This window comes from Pongo pygmaeus, chromosome 11 (genome assembly GCF_028885625.2).
Source record: "Pongo pygmaeus isolate AG05252 chromosome 11, NHGRI_mPonPyg2-v2.0_pri, whole genome shotgun sequence".
NCBI classification, from domain to species: domain Eukaryota; kingdom Metazoa; phylum Chordata; class Mammalia; order Primates; family Hominidae; genus Pongo; species Pongo pygmaeus.
The window spans coordinates 73,642,253-73,659,169 of NC_072384.2; the positions used below are offsets into that span (position 1 = coordinate 73,642,253).

At 45.1% G+C, this 16,917-nt stretch overlaps 1 pseudogene; it reads left to right on the plus strand.

Moving 5' to 3' along the window:
- The first annotated feature begins 15,842 nt into the window (after positions 1 to 15,842).
- On the plus strand, positions 15,843 to 16,717 carry LOC129032048 (small ribosomal subunit protein uS2-like; annotated as a pseudogene).
- Positions 16,718 to 16,917: the final 200 nt, after the last annotated feature.

Here is a 16,917-nt window from a genome sequence, read left to right on the forward strand (position 1 = left end):
TATAATGTCTGGAGTTTGTTTTTAAATACAAAGAAAAAAACAAAAGATGAACCAAACATGCTAAGGTGTTAATGGTTAAATCTAGATGATGGCTGGATGGGATTCTTTTATACTATTCTCTCTGCTTTTTTTTTTTTTTTTTTTTGAGACAGAGTTTCGCTCTGTCACCCAGGCTGGAGTGCAGTGGTGCAATCTCAGCTCACTGCAACCTCCGCCTCCTGTGTTCAAGCGATTCTCCTGCCTCATGCTCCCGAGTAGCTGGGACTACAGGCGCCTGCCACCACGCCCAGCTAATTTTTGTATTTTTAGTAGAGACAGGGTTTCACCATGTTGACCAGGCTGGTCTCGAACTCCTGACCTCAGGTGATCCACCCATCTCTGCCTCCCAAAGTGCTGGGATTACAGGTGTGAGTCACTGCACCCAGCCTCTTCCCTCCACTTTCATACACATTGAATTTTTTTTATAATAAAGAGTTTAAAATACAGGCTCCTCTGGGCACATTGCCTATGGGGTAGCCTGGCTGTGCAAAGAGTAGTAAATAAATAAATAAAATATGGACAATTTTATCACAAAAACTCATAGAGGAGAACCAAATACACACCTACGCACCTGTTTATGCACGTGTACATTTACACATTGATTACTCGATTCTGTATTTTGGTCCTTAATCCTCCCAGGTGTCAGCTCTCAGGTATAGCAGGAAAGTGACAAGGAAGGGTAGTCAACAATGACTCCTGGAAGCTTAAAAATTTTTTGTTAATATCTACTTATTTATCTATTTATGTTTTTTTTTTTTTTTTACCCTATTGTCAGCTAATCCTACAAACTTTGACCAGGGGTTGCAGTACCACCCTGAGCCCCCTCTGCTTGGCAAGAAATGGGAAGGGAGCTTCTCACAGAATCCCAGATCTCAGCAGCTGTTAGGGCTGTGGCTTCCTCCTGCACAGGCTGCATTGCTGCAGGAGCGGTTCAGGGGCCTGTGTGAAGGAAAGCAGGACACAGACCATATGCCACGGAGTCAGGACTCAGTAAAGTTCCTGTTATATCACAGCTTTGGATTGCTCCTGCTGCCCTCACCCCCACATTTCTACACTGTCCCATCAGCGTGCCGCTGTCATCCTGCCCTGACTTATTCAGGACTTGAATCCAGGAATAATCCTATGCCAGTCCCCTTGCTAAACACCAGGTACAGAGAAGGGCAAGATAAAGACTGTCCATCAGGGGCAATGGAGAGGCCTCCTGTTAGAAGAGTTAAAGCAGGGCCTGGCCCTGGCACCATTCTAGGTTGGTCTGCGACCTTTAGGCTTATCCTGATCCTGGGAAGGATGAGCTTCTTTGCAGTTTTCTTATCTCCTCTTTCTGTCCAGTAACATAGGCTTTTTTTTTTTTTTTTTTCCTTAGAAAACGCCTTTCCCGCCTCTGCATTGAAACATGCCGGCTATTCTATTTTCCTTTATGTCCATGAGTAACAGGTAAGTTCCTCATGGACTGGGCCATGTCTTGGCCCTTTTTTGGTACTGACCACAGCACCCAGCCCTCCAGCATGGAAAGGAAGTCCTCACGCATAGAGGTGGAGAATGCTGTTGCTGAGAATCTAATGGAGGGATTGCCAACATGTCATAAGAAAAGACTGCTCTTTCATAAACGAAAAATCATTTTTAAAAATCCTAATTATACTTTATCTGTTTGGCTCAATATTTAATATCCCTACAGTATTTTAAATGGGCTGTCTAATTTTGCTCTTTTTTCTTCCTAATGATTTCTATCTTCATCTCAATTGTAAGAAGTTAACAAGAACTACAAGTCTTGCCAATAGCATCCACACTTTCAGTTTTAAAATTTCTGCTATTTTTTGGTGAGCAATAAGGCTATTGACACCACAGAACAGACAGGGGGCTGACACTTCAGCAACTGAGCGTAGTCCCACTGGTGTGCTGTCACGAGACAACTGAGAAGTTTTGCTTGTCCATGTGCACTCGAAAGTCCAAATTCAACCTACAGAAGGTGATTGAAGAGGGTAAAGTACAAAGTTTGAAAGCGTGGGTTGTTCATAAGCCAAATATATAGAAGTTGAAAATGTTGTCCAGCCCCACACAGAATGTAAGCACCTTGCAGGCAGGAACATTGTCCATTCTGGACATTGCTGTATCCCAGTGTCTAGAACAGGGGCTGGCTCACAGTAGCAGATGCTCAATACTTACTGAAAGCATCAACTGTCTTTGCTTTGGAGTTTTTGTAGCCACTTGTCCCATTCTACCTCGTATTACCATTATTGTATTTTATTTCAAGACCAAAAGTTTTTGAAAGCAGAAATAAGTCTTCCCTCCTATTACAAGTATCTCATTCATAACTAGGATTCAACAACTCTGTAGTAAATTATCTAATTTAGCCAATGATTAAGTAATTTAGAAACAAAGTCCTAAATAGGTCATGAGGAAAGCGATGGCCCATGTGATAGAAATGGACAATTGCTGGAACCCCTAGAAGGCCTAAAGTAACTGTGTGGCAGGCAAGTAAATTTCCTGCCCCAGAAATCTGGCAAAATAATTCACTTGAGGATTTAAGTCTCAGAAATAAAGACCCAAGGTAGGAGGCAGAGAAGGGGAGGTCTTTTTCAGGGCCTATAGATTAAGGGTATTTAGATACCAGTTAAGAAAGGGACCAGATGCCAGCCAGGTTTGTGCTTCAGTTTAACCATGTTCCTTGCAAAACTTGCTTATGGGAAGATCAGAAGCTCTGACGATCATTACTGAAGAGGATTCAGAGAAATTATCGCCTACTCCCGGTTGAGGAGAGAACAAGTCATGGTCTTTTTTTGGTGTCAACCTCTATTGAAATGTGCTGTTGTCAAATCAAAAAGGGGACAGATTCGGAATTTTACAACTCTGATGAAAGTGAAATAAAAGGAAATCTGTATCATCTTAATCAAAGCATGTGCCACCTGAGTCGGCTCCCCGTCTCGTCCCTTGGCCTTGGTGACTCTCGTGTGCTGGAGGTTAAGGGTTTGTTAAAGAAGATGGGTTTTGATTAAGTGTCACATTTAGTGTGATGTGACATGCTCTTTATCATTGCAAGGGAAGATTGGGGGCCAAGGGGAGCTTTATAGCTAGTTCCCAATATAAATTAGGAGTCTTGGGGAATGGGTGCTTTGCAGTTGGCCTTGATCTTTCAAGGGCCCAATGAATGTGTGTATGTGAGAGTGTGCACGCATGTATGTGTGTGTGTGTTTGGAGAGATAGCAGAAAAGTCAGTTTCCAGGTTCCTGCGCTAATGGGCTGGTTACCCCCTCTTGGAGTTTGAGTTGCAATTGAACACAAGGCTCCAGTTCTAAATTTGTCCACATTCTTCATGTACCAGGCAAAGGTCTTCGTGCTTTTTCCTCCTTTGGAATTTCAGTGTTGCCACTGCACAAATTTGAAGATAGAGAAGCAAGAGGAAGCATTCCAAGCGCTGAATGCCATTTCTAACCAGAGGCCATGGATGATGCCTCCCCTGACTTTACCCAGATAATGAAAACGTACAAATTCCCTTCAAATCTAAGGTGCACAGCACACCTGCAGACCCTGATTCTGGCTTAACTTGGAGCAGGGAGAGCACAGAGAAAGGGGTCACAGGAAACATCCAGAGTGAGCTGGAGTTCTCACAAGGAAGGGGAGGAGGGGATGAAGATTGAGGAATACATCCCAGAAGGACAATTCCACCCCATGGATTCCCCACCTGCAACTTAATCTTCTGCAAATATCACTCGCATGGAGTCTCTTCCCTGCTCGAAATCTTTCAATAGCCCTCCTCTTCCCTCCTATTGCCTACAAATGAAAACCCACACTCTCCATCCTGGTATTCAATGCCTACATCCTGAGCACCACCAAATGAGTCTTCTGTTCATTGCCCACAGAGTGACTTACTTGTTCCTGTCTTCAAGCACCCACTCATGTTGCTCCGCTACCTGAAACGCCTTCCCCCTTTCCCTCTCCCATGGAAAGGCCACCCATCTTCCTTAAGATGGAGTCACAGCCTGCTGAGATCACTCCTTTTATTTATTCCAGAAATATGAATTGAGAGCCTACTAAGTGCCCAGAACTGCTCTGGGCACCTGGGATAGGACAGAGGACAAAACAGATAAAGCTGCCTGCCTTTGGGGAGCTTGCACTATTGCAGAAGGAGGGACTCTGATACTAAATGCTAAACGCAGTACATCAGCAGGATGACTTAGTAGCTGAGGTTGCTATGGAAAAAAGAACAAAACAGAGCAGGGAAAGGGAGACCAGGAGCTTGGGCATCGGGGGCAGAGGCCGGTTGCGGTATTAATAAACATGGACGGGCCCATCTCACTGAGGTGGAAGACTCTGGGGAGGTGAGAAGCCAGCTGAGCAGATGCCTGGGGGAGGAGAGTTCTGGGCAGAGGGAACATCTAGAATAAGGATGTTCTCTGTCCACACACAGTTGCCCTGTCCTTAAGAGAGATGGAGCACCCCTCCTTCTCTCTCTCCTCCTCACTTTTCTGCAGGCAGCAGGTCTCTGCAAAAGATGCCTGTGGACAAAGAAGATATAAGAAGATCCATAAGGTTGACACTGAAGGGAAAGGCCTCCATTGTTTGTTGTGGCATTAAGGCAGAGAAATTAGAAGAGTAATGGAGAAGTGCTTAGGTTTTTATTGCTGTGTTCAAAGGTAATTTTTTTAAACATCAAATTTATAATAGTATCACCTGGCTATCGCCTCTTGATGCGGGAAGAAATGCCAACTACACTTGGGAAATAGACAACACCCCTTTGCTCCTTGGAACAGCTCCTCCTGGCTCAGTTCCTCCCTCCCGCTGACTCACCCATTGCCCTGCGGCTTGTCTTCCGCCCTCATCACTGAGACCTCATCAAAGCTTTCTAATGTCCATCGCCCTGGACAGGGTCCCAGCCCCATCCTTACGTGCAGATCGTCTTGCCTTAATGTGGAGTATGGAGCTGAGTCTCTGCTCTTTCACTTCCTCCCTGTGTGACCTTGGGTGAGTTACTCAGCCAGTTTGGGCCTTGATTCACTTATCCATAAAATGGGGTTTATCTTAACATCCTTCTGTGGCTGACTCCATGCAAAGCACTGGGCGTAGGGCCTGGCCCACCGTCAACCGCAAAGAGCGATCGGGTTGTCACTCTTGACTCTGACTCCAGGGTTTCAGGCCTCCTGTTGCAGCCGTCTTCCTCTTTTTTTTTTTTTTTTTTTTTTTGAGACAGAGTCTTGCTCTGTTGCCCAGGCTGGAGTACAGTGGCGCAATCTCGGCTCACTGCGACCTCCACCTCCCGGGTTCAAGTGATTCTCCTGCCTCACCCTCCTAAGTAGCTGGGACTACAAGCACCCGCCACCACACCCAGGTAATTTTTGGTATTTTAGTAGAGACGGGGTTTCACCATGTTGGCCAGGCTGGTCTCGAACTCCTGACCTCGTGATCCGCCCGCTTCGGCCTCCCAAAGTGCCGGGATTACAGGCGTGAGCCACTGTGCCTTCCTCTCTTGCTGCTTGTGCTTGCAGTCCCTGCTCCCTCCCACGTTTCTGCTCATCCCGTAAGCACCAGCGAGGTTTCCCAGAACTCTGGCTTCTCTCCCTGCCCACACTTCCTACCTGGCCTCTTCACAGCCACAGCCAGGGCTTCAACCACCCCCATTTATACTAGTGGCCACCACCCCCACTTTCTCTATCCCAGCCCCTAGCCCGAGTTCCAGACTGGTGGATCCACTTCGTGCGGAGTAGCACTCAATCCAAGACTGTCTGGGCTGACCTCATCTCTACCCCACCCTCACCTCCTCTTCCTGATCCCTGTATATCATTACACCCGCTCCCTCCCAGCCTGTCATTCATTCTTTTAATCATCAACACTCTGGAATGTCTGTAAAGTTAAACAAAGATCCCTGGGATGTGGTCCCTACCCTCAGGGATCTCCCAGGGCAACAGACAGAGGCAGTAATTACAATTCAAAGAAGGTGGCTTGACAAAAGGAAACATAGGCCTTAGATGAGTGGCCGCAGAGGGGCCTACCTGGCCTAGGGGTTCAAGGGACTTCTCTAAGAGGGCTTGAGGAACCCAGGCAAGAAGTCAGCAGGAATGGCCTTGAATACATTCTTATTTTGGAGGACTCTTAATCGGTTGCTTATTGCCTCAGGAAAGAAATAAGGACAGGTGGCTTGCAGATCTTTCTGGGCCCCAGGCACTCTTACTTGTGGAGACCACGCCCCACCATAGAATAGGCGTTAAATGCATGCCTGTCCCACATCAAGCATAGTTATTCTGTTTTGCTGTTTCTGAGAGATCTCTGATAACTTTGCTTTTTAAAGTTATCTGATTACAACCCCCCTAACCCCTGCTAACTTAATATACGTTGGCTATGACTTCTCTCAAGGCCATGAATAGTCAGAAACTCTTGTATAGGAGAAAAACCTAACCTACAAATTGCTGTAAAATGTACTGAAATTTCTATGAAATCAAAAGTTAACAAGGGAGCTGACATAATTTACATTTTGGAGCCACTGAAATATTTGTTAATTTTAATTTTGCACTTTTCTTCTTGTATTTTGGAGCTACCACACCCCCACACCACCCCTTGCTGCTGGGTTTCAAGTCTTTTAGTAGGACCCTGGCAAGTTTGTAGCCCTGGTGATGAGCTTAGGGAGGTTACTGGGTAACTGGGCCATCAGAACAAAGCCTGTGTCCACCAGCATGGAGAGGACAGGCAGGACAGTTGGTATTAAAGAGACATTTAGGAGAGAGACATTTAGGATAAGATTTAGTGAAAGATCAGAGTTGTGCAGAGAGGACTTCAGGTGACTCTGAGAGTCTGAGTGGCTGGTGGGCCCATTCCCCAAAGACACAATGAAGGAGAAACAAATGGAGGGAAGATAAATGGTTAATTTGGGGTGGGGCACATTAACTCCAAGACAGGCAATCAGTTTGCCTGAAGGACCCCCAAATGGAGACATCCAGGGGACTTTAGATGGATGGGTCTGGGGATGAGCAGATGCTCTTGGCTTAGGAAGGGCCAGCCCCTGCACTTTGTCCTCTCAACGGCCCTTTGGGGTAGGTGCTGCTACCATCTCCACATTATCTCCAGATGAGACTGAGCTGCAGGGAGGTGAAGGAACTCACCCAAGGCTACACGCAGATGTAGGTGGGGGCACTCTGCCCATACTCTGAGCCACTCAATCTGGGAGATGGGAGGAAGTAGGAGGTGCCCAAAGTCTTGGGAATAGAAGTAAAGGTTAAAGTGCACGGAGACAAGAGATGATTCTGAGGGAACACTCACTATTTTAGGAGAGTCCGTGGAGGAGCAGCAACTAGAGAAGGAAGGGGAGACCTGGACAGGGTTGGGTCCTGGATGCCTCTGGGATGCTGGAAGGAGGGTGGCAGAGCCATCATTGTGAGGGGCTGCCACAATGGCACTGGAGGTCCATTTGGCAAATTGGAGCTAAATCAGCAGGGCTCCAACTGAGGTTTGTGGGAGTATTCAAAGGCACCCAAGTAGAGCAGAGATGAGGATGAGAGCTAAAACTCACCAGCATCCCTCTCCCCAAGCTGGGTACCACTCCCCACCAAGTCCCATATGAGGCAGAACAGAGCAATGGGGTGCAGGTTGGGGGGTAGGCAAACGATGGACGTAGAAGAAGTGTATCAAAGACTTGCCTTTCAAGTTGTTTGGCTGGAAGGAAAGGAGAGTGAAGGTGATGTCTAAAGAAGGAAGCAGAGTTGAACATTTCTCCCTGAACCGAAAGAACCAGCAGACAGGGGAGGATGAACGAATGAACTGGGCACTGCAGTTACCTAGTGACCCAGCAGAAGACTTTCCAACTGAGTCTTCCTTACAAACCACAGAACGTAGAGCTCCGTCCTGAACTCCCTACACCTTGCTTCAGTAGGGCCCTCAGGGTTGACAGTTTTTAGTCAGCCCTGCAGAAAGGAGACAGATAATCAGTTTGCTCCTAAATATCACTGGCTCCATTCATCCTGGAATGGCGATATCAGGCACCAAAGCACAGACTGCTGGGGCGTGGGGGACCCGGGAGAACCATAGGCAGCACTTCTGAAACAGAAGAGTCACACACAAGGATGACTGAACATTCCCTCTTTCAACAAAGCAATACGGGCTCATTAAATAACATTTGGAAAACACAGGAAAGTTAATTAAAGAAAATATCCCACTCATAGTCCTGTTATCCAAACACCAGTATTACTCATTTTTTAAGATCTTCTGGGGATTTTCTCTGTGCAGGGTTTTTGTTTTGTTTTGTTTTTTTAATCTTAGCTGTAATCATGTCTACAATTTCATATCCTGCATTTCCTACTTACTGTATTGTGTTTTCTTCTGTCATTACTCACTTTAGTTTATTGTAATGAGTGCATAAAATGTCATCGTGTGAATTTGTCAAAGTTTATTTAACCATTGCCCTAGAGTTGGACATTTAGATTACTTTCAATGTTTTGATGTTGTCAATTTTTGTTATTATAAATGATATTGTAATGCATATGTGCACATAAACCATTTTTTGGCATTTAGGGTTATTTCTTTAAGACAGAGTCTCAGAAGTGAAGTTATAGAATTAACAAGTATGAACACTTCTCAGAGTTTTACATTCATACTGCCAAATTACTCCCCAAAGGTCACTATATTAATGTATACTGTGATTAGCAATACGTAAAAATGTTAGCTTTGCGATGGCTTAAACCGCACTGGCTAGTATTACTAAAAAAAAATTGTTTTTGCTAATTTAATAAGTAAAAAGTGAGCTTAGCTTGATTTTTTAATGTAAACTTTGTAGTGAAGTTTATCATGCGTTCAGAAAAGTACACAAATCATGAGTGAATTTTTACAAAGTGAACACCCCTGAGTAATCAGCACCCAGATCAAGAAACAGAACCTTACCAGAAGCCTAGAGGCCACTATTGTGGCCCCGTTCCCCCTCCACTCCAGCCAAGGGTCATCGTTGTTCTGACTTCTCCCACCACAGGCTAGTTTTGGAAAGTGGCTCTGTTCTAATTTTCATTTCCTGGATTACTAGCGGAGCTAACCGCTTGCCACATCTTAGTTGATGAGCTGTAGTTTCTCTTTTGTAAATTGTCTTTTTAAGTTCTTTGTCTAGGAAACAGTTGATTCTTAAGCTATTTCCCAATGTCGAGTTTGGCTAAAGGAGAAGTGTAGTCATCATGACATTGTTTGAAACTGGAGAAGCATGTCGTATGTGTGTCTATGTGTGTATGTTTTTTGCTCTCATGATCTCATCCTGACAATGTAGCAGTCCCCCCAACCAGAGTTCCACTTTCCATAGTTTCAGTTACCCATGATCAGCCTTGGTCTGAAAATATTAAATGGAAACACCAGAAATAAACAGTTCCTAAGTTTTCAGTTGCATACTGTTCTGGGTAGCATGATTAAATCCCACACTGCCCCACTCTGTCCCGCCTGGATGTGACTCACCCCTTTGTCCAGCATCTTGGCGCCATAGACGCTCCTTGCCCGTGGTTGCTCTGTAGCCCCCTTGGCAGTATCACTATGCCTGTGTTCCAGTAACTCTTACTTTACTTAATTGTTCTATCTTATTATTAGTTATTGTTGCTAATCTCTTACTGTGTCTAACTTATTAATTAAGCTTTATCATAAGTATGTATATACAGGAAAAAACGTAGTCTATGTAGGGTTCAGTCTATCTGTAGTTTCAGGCAAACACTGAGAGTCTTGGGGTGAATTCCCTCCATGAGGGGGGACAGGTGTACTCCTCTTATTTATGCTTCTCCATTGCAAAGCAAGATGGCATCTCTCTAGGCAATACCTGGAAGCCAGAGTAACTTTTTGGTGACAGAGCAGAGCCTAAATAGTCTCTGCTATTCTTCCAGTGTCTGTGAGAATTATAGAAATAGGTCACTGAACCTTTTTAAAAATAGAACTGACACATTTGGGGAAAGCATTTTTTCTGCTGAGATAGCACACAGTACAAGATGAAATGATCCCTAGAGGGTAGATGAATTTAGACATTTGGTATTAAAAATAAATAAATAGTCTTGATGACTCACAGGAAACATAGCACCTTTCATAAGAAAGGTCTCTAAACATTGTTACCTGAACAGACAACAATAAATTTCTAATATACAAGGTACAAGCCATTGCCAGCCCCTGCCCACCTACACCTGGCAACAGCCTTTGATGGGAAGAGAAGGGCCACATTTGCTGTGGGCAGTTCCCTCAGCAGTGCCAGATGTCCTGTCTCCCTGGGTTTGCTTGATCCCCTCTCAATTTCCTACACAGCCCACCAGCTCACCCTTGGACAGGCATATGGCTGCATAACAGGCAGGAAGGTGTAGGGTTACCTCACTGCCTGCGAGCATCTCCACTCCAGCTCTTCCAAAGCCTTGACAGCTTTGTATCGGGGCAGCCCCAGAATCCTTTACTCAACGCTCCCCGTGAGCTGTCTGGGACCCCAGATCTGCCTGTGCGGGGCCCTTTTCCACTTCCTCCTGAGCCATCTTCAGAAAGCTCCCTCTGGCTATTGCCCAACCCCTCTTCCCACCCACTACTGCCTTCAGGAGCCTCATGAACCCACAGTGGACCTCAAGTCTTCTTAAGAGATTCCTAAGGAACTCCCTCCCCTACCATGCTGGGCTCTGCTACTGAGAAGAGCAAGGTCTGCCAGCTGGAAGGCAGGGCCTTGGGGTACTGCGGGGAAGATGCTTTGATTCAGTCCAAGAATGGCAGGAGAATACCAAGAGGGATTGGCTGTCCCAGGAGTGGGGCGTGAATGGAAGCAAGGGGTGAAGTAGAGCGGCAGCAGGGCCACTCGCCTTTTAGGAAGAGTGGACAGCAGGGAGAAATGTACAGGGCTGTCACTACCCAGGTATCAGAGCAGTGGCTCTGGGAATGTGGGAAATAGGAGGGGACAGAGGGATAGGTATAAGACATTCTTCAGAAGTAGAACCCACTGAAGATTGGAGATTTGGTGACATAGAGTTGGCACCAAGGGAAAGACGAGTCACAGATGCCATGCAGCACCTTCTAACAAGAACTCAGCTCCTTTCATGATACACGTGTCCATCCCATAGGAGTGTACTGAGTGCTTACTTTGTGTCAGATACTGCCGTAGACTCTAGAAATGACATGTAGCTACTACCCAAAGGGAGTTTTAATTCTGTTGGGTGAAAGGCAGGCAATGCAGGCAACAAAGTAAACAAATAAAAAAGATGATTTCCCATGGTGACAGATGCTCTTGGAAAATAATTTGGGCCGGGGGAATTGTGTGATCAGGGAGGACTTTTCAGAGAAAATGACATTGGAGCTGGATAAAAAGAAGGGGCCAGTCCAGGAGAAACCAGGGCAACAATATTCTAGGTAAATAAAAGAGCCTCTGCAAAATGCCCCAAGGTAGTATCAACCTTGGCACATTTGAGGAACAGAAAGAGGACCACTGTGGCATGACAAAAATAATTTTGCAAGACTAAATTGTTTTCTGACCTCCTGCAGAGCTGCTGTTGAAGCCTTACTAACTTAGAGTTTCACCTCTGGTTTCTAGACACTACAAGCCCTTTCCGTTTCTCTTTTCTCTTTCTCTCCAGACCAGCTACAGCAAGGAGGGAGATCAGTAGCCTTAAGACCCCATGTAGGACTTAAGAAAGGACTGGAACCAGTTCAGTCCTCCCAGAAGCCAAATGGGGAGGGGGTCCTGAGGCCAGTCTGGCTTCCTTTTTCAAGAATGTGGTTCTTAACCACCTTTGAGCTATGAACTCCTATAGCAATCTGATACAAGCTGGGAAATATTACACACACACATAATTCTGTACACAACCTCAGAGACACATTGTAGACCCTCCCCTAAGGTCGCTACTTTGGCAGTTCTTTCCAAACCAGTCCATTTTCTCATTAAGGCTGTGTCCCTTTCACAGAAGAGAGGATGTGTGAAAAAAAAAAAAAAACACCTTATAAACAACAAATCAACCTATTAATACAGCCTATAAATACAAATTATTGTAAGATATAGAATAGATCGGCCGGGTGTGGTGGCTCACGCCTGTAATCACAGCACTTTGGGATGCTGAGGTGGGTGGATCACGAGGTCAGGAGGTTGAGACCAGCCTAACCAACATGGTGAAATCCCGTTTCTACTAAAAATATAAAAATTAGCCAGGCGTGGTGGCATGCGCCTGTAATCCCAGCTACTGAGGAGGCTGAGGCTGGAGAATCGCTTGAACCCAGGAGGTGGGGGTTGCAGTGAGCCGAGATCATGCCATTGCACTCCAGCCTGGGCGACAGAGTGAGGCTCCGTCTCGGAAAAAAAAAAAAAAAAAAAGAAAAAGAATAGATCTTCCATAGAGATGCATCCACATATAAAATATAACCATAATAATGGTAAAAACATATTTACACAGTGTTTTTACTTTGCAGCACACATATATCATTTTATCCCATTGAAATCCTTGGCACATGGTTAGGGAAGACATTGTCCCATTTTATAGATGAGGACACTGAGGAAGAGAGGGCTAGGTGGCATGCCTGCAATGACAGGGCCGGGTGGCAGCAGCACTGGGACAGGAACCAAGGTCTTGTCACTCCGAGGCCCAGGCTCCCCAAGAGGCACACGGCAGGGCAATGCCGTCTTGACCTGTCTTTGAAGTCTCTCCATGGCCTTACGCAGGACCCGGGGGCGCTCACGGCAAAGGCAGTCTTTGTGCACGCACACTTGGCCCACATCAGCCTCCTGGTGGGAAACAGAGACACAGAGGAAATGATGTTTTCTAACACAGGGAAAGAAGCACAGGGCCTGCCTTCAGAAATCAAGGTTGCGTAGACAGAGGGGAACTTTTTACTAGGGCTTCCTCTTGGCCAATTAAACCTAATGACTCATTTCCTTTTTCTTCTGAAAACATGCAGCATTTTCTCCTATCGTCCTGAAGGAGGAGAAACCTGGAAGATCGCCACCTAGTGGCCCAGACCATCAAGATCGTGGCTCCTTCTCCCCCTGCTACCCCACCCCCACTTCATAGGCCACCTTGCCTGTTAGAAAACTGGACCCATACCCCTCACCATGCAGCAAGATAATCTCAAATGGATCAGAAATTCAAACGTAAAAAATGAACACAATCAAGTATTAGAAGACACATCGGTGGACTTCTTTATACCCTGGGTGTGGGAAGTCTGTCTATGATTCAAATCCCAGATGCAAACCAAAGGGCCTCTGGGTGCTTGCTCCTCCAGCTGACACAGGAGTTGGGGGGGAAAGGGGATGTGTGTGCAATCTTCACCTCCATGTGGCATCTGTCCTACCCCATTAGAGCTAAGTGACTGTCCCCAACCTGGGCTCCTGGGATCAAGCGGAGGGAAACAGATAAAAAATAATTAAACTGACCGGGCCCACTGCCCTCTTTGCCTTCTTGGCAGACAGGAAAAGAGGCCTCAATGCTGTGCCTCACAAAAAGGAAGACACTTAAGATATCGAGGGGCATGGAGCTGGGGACAGTGGCTCCCACGTGCGATCCCAGCACTTTGGAAGGACAGGCAGGAGGATCCTTTGAGTCCAGGAGTTTGAGACCCGCTTGGGCAAAATATTGAGACCCTGTCTCCACAAAAAGTAAAATAAAATAATTAAAAATTAGCCAGGTGCAGCACTGCACCCCTGTAGTCTCAGCTACTCTGAAGGCTGAGGCAGGAGAATCATTTGAGCCAGGAGATCGAGGCTGCAGTGAGCCAAGATCACACCACTGCACTCCAGCCTGGGCCACAGTGGAAGACCTTGTCTCAAAAAATAAAATAAAAAAAAAAAGTAGGTTTTTTTTCAAATAAAAATTTTAAGAGAGGCATGGAAACCCAGTCCAAGCTCAGCCTGACACCAAAATGAATGCTTTTCTAATGAAAAATAAACTACTCCAATGGAATAAAATAAAGTATTAATAAATTCAACAACTTTAAAAAAACCTGCTGCATGGCAAGAAAATTGGCACATTGTGAGAAGTATTTGCAACATTTTCACAGAAACAGGTTAATCTGTAATATTAGGAATATAATGAACATTCAAATATTGAGGGGAAAAGGCCAAAACTTGATAGAAAATTAGGCAAAAGGCGTGAACAAACAGTTCACACACACAGATACAAAAATATGTAGATGGACCTTAAAATACAGAAAGATGTTCAACTTCACTCATTATGTTATAAATATATATTAGAACTATATTGAGATACCAATCTTTATAAAATTGTCAGAATTTCAGAAGTTTGACCATGCATTCCATTGGCAAGGCTGTAATGATTCTCATAATCATTGGTGGGAATGCAAAATGATACACCCTGTGGAGGGAATTTGGAAATATCCAGCAAAACTATATATGCAATTTACCCTTTGACTCAGTAATACTAACTCCAGGAATTTATCCTGAAAGTACACTTCTACAAATATAAAACAACGTATTTATAAGGTTGTTCACGGAGACATTACTTAAATAGCAAAATATTAGAAACAATTTCATTCAACTAGGATAGTAATTGAATAAACTGTGATGCATTCACACAATGGAGTACTACACAGGTGAAAAGTGTTGAGGAATATTTCTCTGAATTAACATGTAGTAATTTCCAGGATATAGTAAGTGAAAAAAATTAAAGTACTAAATAATGGATATGTTATGCTACTTTTTTTGTATAAGAAAGAGAGACACAGGAAGAATAAACCAAAACCAAGCAGTTGCCATTGGGGATTGGCAGGAATGGAGCGGAAGTAATAAGGATGTGAGTTTACCCTTTCGTATTAGTCTGTTCTCATGCTGCTAATAAAGACATACCTGAGACTAAGTAATTTGTAAAGGAAAGAGGGTTAATTGATTCATAATTCAGCATGGCTGGGGATGCCTCAGGAAACTTACAATCATGGTGGGAGGGGAAGAAAACATGTCCTTCTTCACATGGTGGCAGGAAGAAGTGCCAAGCAAAAGGGGGAAAAGCCCCTTATAAAACCATCAGTCTCATGAGAACTCACTCACTATCACGAGAACAGCAGCATGGGGGTAACCACCGCCATGATTCAATTACCTCCCATCAGGTCCCTCCTACAACTCACAGGGATTATGGGAACTACAGTTTGAGATGAGATTTGGGTGAGGACACAGCCAAACCATATCAAATTCTGAGTATAGTTTTTGATATATAGTTGTATATAACTACATATATAATTTTATATATACATATATATAGTTTTGACTTTTGAACCTTGTAAAAGTTTTACATTTTTTTTTTTTAATGGAGTCTCACTCTGTCACCCAGGCTGGAGTGCAGTGGCATGATCTCAGCTCACTGCAACCTCCAACTCCCGGGTTCAAGTGATTCTCCTGTCTCAGCCTCCTGAGTAGCTGGGATTACAGGCGTGTGCCACCATACCTGGCTAATTTTTGTATTTTTAGTAGAGATGGGGTTTTGCCATGTTGGCCAAGCTGGTCTCGAACTCTTGACCTCAGGTGATCCACCCACCTCAGCCTCCCAAAGTGCTGGGAATACAGGTGTGAGCCACCACGCCTGGCCCATATCTAAAATTTTTAAAATTTTGAGATTTGTCAAAAAGAAAAGCTTAAAATTAAATGCAAATATAAACAAATGAACTTAACTGCATCTAAAATTAATAATAGAACCATACAGAAAAAAAAAGGTTGAAATGACCTGTGAATACAGTATTCTGACTATCTACCCTTAACCGATGTATTCTAAGAACAAATAGTACTACAAAGAAGTCTTGAACTTTTCTTAGGCCTAATGTTGGAAATGGGCTTCTGCACTACCCAGAGAGGGGTCCATTCTGGCTTGTTCTGGATTCCTGTCTTAATTTAAAGGGAGACGTTCACAATGTCCAGAGTCCTTGATGTCCTGCCAATGAAGGAGGAGGATGTCCTCAAGTTCCTTGCAGCAGGAACCCACTTAGGTGACACTAATTTTTACTTCCAAATGGAACAGTACATCTATAAAATGAAAAGTGATGGCATCTACATCCTAAATCAGAAGAAGACCTGGGAGAAGTTTCTGCTGGCAGCTCATGCCATTGTTGCCATTGAAAACCCTGCTGATGTCAGTGTCATATCCTCCAGGAAAACTGGCCAGAAAGCCACACCATTGTTTGCTGCTGTCACTGGAGCCACTCTTATTGCTGGCCGCTTTACTCCTAGAACATTCTCTAACCAGATCTCAGCAGCCTTCCGGGAGCCACAGCTTCTGGTGGTTACTGATCCCAGGGCTGACCACCAGCCCCTCACAGAGGCATCTTACATTAACCTACCTACCATTGCTCTGTGTCACACAGATTCTCCTCTGCGCTATGTGGACGTTGTCATCCCGTGCAACAACAAGGGAGCTCACTCAGGGGGTTTGATGTGGTAGATGCTGGCCTGGAAAGTCTTGTACATGCCTGGCACCATCTGTGAATGGGAGGTCATGCCTGATCTCTGCTTCCACAAGGATCCTGAAGAGATTGTAAAGAAGAGCAGGCTGCTGCTGGAAAGGCTGTGACCAAGAGGAATCTCAGGATGAATGGACTGCTGCAGCTCCTGAGTCCACTGCTACTCAGCCTGAGGGTGCAGACTGGTCTAAAGGTGGCAGGTGCCCTCTGTGCCTATTCAGCAGCTCCCTACCGAAGACTGGAGCGCTCTGCTTGCCACGGAAGACTAGTCTGTAGCTCCCACTGCTCAGCCACTAAACGTGTAGGAGCAACCACTGAATGGGCTTAAGCTGTTTATCCACAGGCTTTTAAGCACCATGAAAAGAAGGTAGACAGAAATAAACACCAATTTATTTTGAAAAGGAAATGGTAGGCCGGGCGCCGTGGCTCACACCTGAAATCCCAGCACTTTGGGAGGCTGAGGTGGGTGGATCACCTGAGGTTGGGGGTTCAAGACCAGCCTGACCAACATGGAGAAACCCCATCTCT